Consider the following 5679-nt stretch of genomic DNA (forward strand, 5'->3'; position numbering starts at 1 on the left):
TTTTTTTTTTTTTTTTTTTTTTTTTTTTTTTTTTAAAGATTATTTATTTATTTATTTGACAGAGATAGAGACAGCCAGCGAGAGAGGGAACACAAGCAGGGGGAGTGGGAGAGGAAGAAGCAGGCTCCCAGCAGAGGAGCCTGATGTGGGGCTCGATCCCAGAACGCCGGGATCACGCCCTGAGCTGAAGCCAGACTCTTAACGACTGAGCCACCCAGGCGCCCCTTGGCCAGAGTTCTATGTCAAGTAATATTTTGTAGTTCTCAGGAGATTTGGTAACCTACAAAAGCCCTTCTGTGAAGAAATTTTCCTTGGAATCACAATCCTATTTAAATTCTTTGGCAGTAATTTTCCATCATACACTCTTTCATAAATGCAGACCCCATCTACTCCAATCTAGGTTTTTATTGACTTAATATAAAATAATATCCAAATTAAATATAGGAATCATCATCTTTAAATTCTTGTTATATCACATTATTGCAATCATTAAATTTATAATATATCAAATGTTATAAATCATAACAATGAAAATAATCATTAATTACTATTTATTTCACAGCATCCCAAATTTCAAATAATATTGCTATTGTTAAGTCACCCTTGAGGATCGCTGATCCACTGATGATTATGGTAATATAATCATTGACCTGTATTTAATTTTGCATCACATAGATCTCACAACCTAAATATGTTACCTAAAACCAAACCTCTCTCTGATTCGTTGTTCTTAGGATGTCAAAATCTTATATGAAACCAATTCTTTGCTTCCTTTGTACCCAGAGAAAAATCACTAAATAGTTAAGGTTGCATGCTATCTTAATTCTTGATCAAAGTTGAAGCAGCACTTATTAACAACTTCTGGTTTCCATGAAGAAAGATATTTCCCTAATGTTCTTTACTCTGTCCTACTCAGGGCAAGAGAATTGACTTTTCTGATTAGAAAGTTTGAGGGGAAGATCTGAGTGTGCCCAACTGTCTCAGTCCTTCCGTTTCCCTTTCTTACTGTGATGTGTCCAAAATGAAATAAAAACTTAAAAGGCTGATGAACAAGAAAGAGAAAGACAACCTTAAGTGAAACACAACTGTGTACACATTCTGCTCTGATCCTCCAAGCCGTCTAAATTTCAGGGACAGGCTCAACCTTTGTAGGGAGATGGGGAATTGAGGTGTCCTTAGGTGACCCATCCCTGATCCAATATCTGGTACATGGGCTGAGAATCTTGAGAAATAAGTAAGAAGTGGAATTTGGGAAGAAAAGCAATGCTCAGAGATTGAGACTTTGGAATGGATCAGGCCACGGTTTTTATTGTGTTGAGTCTGGCAGCTGTGGGTGTCTATATTGTGTTATGCTGCCCATTTTTACAATTGTGGGCAGAGTTGGGGGTGGTGAAATGGGCTTTTTTTTTTTAATTGGTGAGTTGGGCTTTTAACTCATGTGGTCACAACAAATGTGACCACAAATGTGTGAAGTATAGGCTGCTTCAGTTTGACTTAGTATTACAAGAAAGCTGGGATGGAATTAGACCTTTCAGGTGTTGGTTAGACAGACAATATTTGCTCTATTGACAGTGTTTTCCAGCCAGATCACTAGGCAGGAATTTTAATGTCAAGGGATCTAAGTTCTCTATATCTTACAGAGCACTCATGGTGTTTGACGTTTCAGTTGTACCTGCCAGGTCTAAGTAGGCAGCTCTGGACTGACCACCTAAATTCCATTTTATATTGTAGACCGAGAGAACACAAGGGAGGCTGTCAGCTAAGTTTGGGTTAATGTGGCTTATCATAAGTGTGGGTTATTACCTATCATATTACTTCAAATTGGTTCTATGTTTCTTTCTTTCTTTCTTTCTTTCTTTCTTTCTTTCTTTCTTTCTTTCTTTTTTTTTTTTAAAGATTTTATTTATTTGTCAGAGAGAGAGAGAGAGAGAGAGCACAGGCAGGGGAAGCAGCAGGCAGAGGGAAAAGCTACCCACTGAGCAGGGAGCCTGATGTATGACTTGATCGCAGGACCCTGGGATCATGACCTGAGCCAAAGGCAGGCACCCAACCAACTGAGCCACCTAGGCGCCCCTTTCTTTTCTTTTTTAATATGGAACGCTTCACAAATTTGCATGTTATCCTTGTGCAGGGGCCATACTAATCTTCTCTGTATCATTCCAATTTTTTAGTATATGTGCTGCTGAAGTGAGCACTGGCTCTGGATTTCTTAATGACAGAATCTCTATCTTTGACCTTAGTTTTCGAGAGCCAAACTCAGTGTCTAATTGAAGAAGTGTGGTAGATTTTACTAATGAAACAATAAAAGAGTTTGAAGCCCTTATTATGACAAAAACATGCAAAATTTTTCAATGACTTAATAACGTTATTGCAGACCCAGAACCTAGGAAGATAATGAAAAAAATATTCTCCAGGAATTTCCTGTTTCTAAGGATCAAATTTGCCTAGAAAGTCAATAAGGAGCTGGAGTAATCTGAAACTAGTTCTTCAAATAGAGAGGTCTTATTCAGTCCAACTAATAAAAGTAATAGAAGAAATAAAATGAAATAAAAACTTAAAAGGCTGATGAACAAGAAAGAGAAAGACAACCTTAAGTGAAACACAGATATTAGGGGAAAATGAGACCTCGAGAGCTTGAGGTCAGCTCTGACCTATGTAAAGGGGAAGATAAGATGTACCCAGGCTTACCTACTGTTAAAGGGACAATTTGAAGAAGAGGACTTGTTTTGCAAAGTAACTAGATCAGAAAAACTAACATAAACCCCAAACAATATAACAAAGAAAGAAGAGGAACATTTCAAGCACTGACTAGAATGATTGGCTGAGGGAGCCAGTTCTCAGGACACAGCAAGAAAGATGTTTTGGTTTTTTTTAAGTTTCTATTTAAATTCCAGTTAGTTAACATACCATATAGTTAACATAGTATAATGTTAGTTTCAGGTGTACAGTACAGTGATTCAACACTTCCATACAACACCCGGTGCTCATCCCCATGACCTATTTCACCCATTCTCCCAACCCAGCTCTCCTCTGGTAACCAACAGCTTGTTGTCTAAGTTTCAGCTGTAGAGTCTAAACCAGGAATGGGTGGGAGACCACCTTTACTCTTTCTTGCTGATTGTCCTCTCATCTCCCAAGATAGCTTATTGCCTGCTCCCAAATTCAGGTTACTATCCCATCAAGAAGAGAGGATAAGATCTATGTACATAAAACCTCGTTTTAAAAAAAAGATTTTATTTATTTATTTGAGAGAAGGAGAAAAAGCATGCATGAGTCAGGGGGAGAGGCAGAGGGAGAAGCAGATTCTCCACTGAGCAGGGAGCCCAATGTGGGACTCGATCATCCCAGGACCCTGAGATCATAACCTGAGCCAAATGCTTAACTGACTGATCCACCCATGTGCCCCTGTAAAGACTCTTCAACTACGAGGCATTGTCAAGGAGACTTCTCAAGAGGATCTCAGAGATGAGAAATACTAAGTTCCAAAAGTGGTGTGATAGCACTCATGGAACACAAGGGGTAAAAGCAGAAGAAATAATGATACAATTTATTTAACTAGTTGTGTAGTATTTTGTTGCTTAAAAATACTTTTATACACCTCATTTCCTTGGAGTCTCACAATGCCCTGTGATACAGGATTGATTACTTCCAGAATTATCGATGGTGGAACTGAAGCTCAGCAGGTGTTACTTGCTAAAGGGCATTCAACTAGTAATTGAGTTACAGTCCAGATCTCTGAGTTATGCCATTTACTTCATTTCTCGGAACCAACTATTCTTCCCAGCCCTTAGATGTGTTGCTGAGCCTGAGGAATGAGCAATGATAATGTAGGACCTAGATAATGTAGTAAGATAAAAATATTTTGCACTAATATTATGAAAGAGAGCAAGAGATCAAATTTGATACTTTGGCATTTTAAGAAATCCTTGAAGAGTGATTCTATTTGGTTTGAGGAACTAACAGTGTTTTAAACCAAGATTTTAAACATATTTGAGCAGATTCAGAAAATTATGGCACATGATAAAAACACTCCTCCTCCAGCCAGCCTGCACAGTTATTATTATGAATAATTTATATTTCTCTAGGGGATTTTGCTATTTATTGCTCTTAATTATTTGCTTTTCAAGTGTCACTATAGATTCTCTGGGAAAACCCTTGAGGGAAGGAAGTTGTCACGCTGGGGGAAGCATCAGCCTGATGACTCGCTGGCACTGAAGCCGCGGGTCTGCGGGTGACAGCAATTACCCTTCATTAGTCCGGCAGAGCTGGTGGAGCAAAGTTCTTCTAAATGGGCACTTGACATGGGCATTAACTTTATCTTTTCCAAAGAAAAATTTCTTTGGGGGAGTGTGTACAAAAATAGAAAGGGAACATTGAAAAGAGAGGAGAATCACAAGCTGTTTTTATTCTTTGTACTAAATCAAATAATATTTTATTAAATAGCCTAAGAACAATGTGGGCACTGAAAAGAGGAGGTTGGGGGATGCTGATATCTGAGTTCTGTTACAAAGGTGCCATTAGCCCACTAGGATTTTTGTGCCATCGATTCTTAATTTGTAAAGTGGTGTGGGAGGTGGTAATGAGGAAGAATTGGACCAAGAATATGGGAAGTCTTAGTTCAATACCAGGGGGGTGAGACTGAACAAAAGACGATCTAAGTACAGAAAAAGAAATACCTTGAAGTGATTGACTCAGGCAGTCTAAGTTAAATCCATAATCTTTTTAATTTTCCTTTTGGCACCAAGGGAAGAATGGTCAAGACTTAAAGTTCTCTAGGATCATAGGAACTGAATGATTGTGAGCAGTTCAGATCTGCTGCCATAGGTCTAGACTGCTTCCTTACAGGGGTGAGGAGGGGGTTGCGGGGGGATGGTTCTCTGATGAAAACAGGGCAGCCATCTGGGTCATGGATGATACACAGATGGCATGCATTAATGCCAATCACCTGTGGCTTCCAGATTTTTTGTCATTGCCAGTTCCTTACCAATTGTTAAATATCTTTAATACTTAACCTAGTCTGGGGGTGACTTTAGAGTTCAAGATAGCTACTGACCAGCTGTGTGAACTTCTTAGCCTCTTAGACCCTGAGTTTTCAATGAGAAGTTTGTGCTATAGGACCTCTACATGTTTTACTACTGCATGCATTCTTTGGTGTTCTGAATTATCCCCCAGACTCTCATCTCCTGGGGTCCAGGTCAAAAAGTTAGTTCCCAAACACAGTACACAGTGTGTGTGTGTGTGTGTGTGTGTGTGTGTGTGTGTGTGTGTGTGTGTGTTTTACATCACCGAATACCCGTAAACCACTATTTCAATGAACTGGAAGAGTCAAGCTGATGGTTCTCAAGAGAGAAGGTAATTTGGATACAAAGCCAGCAACATGATTCTTTGTACAAATCCAGAAATCTCTATGAGGGTTGACCAGGTACTCCCAATCCCTAAAATCAACAGATTATGCTAATATGCTAATATGTTCCTTTATAAAAAGCACAGCATGGTACTATGATCAGTAAAGGAATAAGAAGTTGGCAGCGACAGAGCTCTGAAATTAATTGGAATCATTAATGAGATAAGGGTGAATTAGACATTATTCTTATTCGCAAAACCAAGACCCTTTCTGTTGATTTGGGAAGGACTAAAGACTCAGCAAGTGCATGTTTAGATAAACTATGTTAGTAAAGT

The 5679-nt window shown here is 38.9% G+C and overlaps 1 non-coding gene across 1 annotated transcript; it reads right to left on the bottom strand.

Annotated features, from left to right (window-relative positions):
- Window positions 1-2086: 2086 nt before the first annotated feature.
- Window positions 2087-2195, bottom strand: LOC121102328. Its single transcript, XR_005834448.1, has one exon. It is a non-coding gene; the product is annotated as a U6 spliceosomal RNA (small nuclear RNA).
- Between the last annotated feature and the right edge of the window lie 3484 nt (window positions 2196-5679).

Source organism: Ursus maritimus, unplaced genomic scaffold (genome assembly GCF_017311325.1).
Source record: "Ursus maritimus isolate PB19 unplaced genomic scaffold, ASM1731132v1 scaffold_13, whole genome shotgun sequence".
Taxonomy (NCBI): domain Eukaryota; kingdom Metazoa; phylum Chordata; class Mammalia; order Carnivora; family Ursidae; genus Ursus; species Ursus maritimus.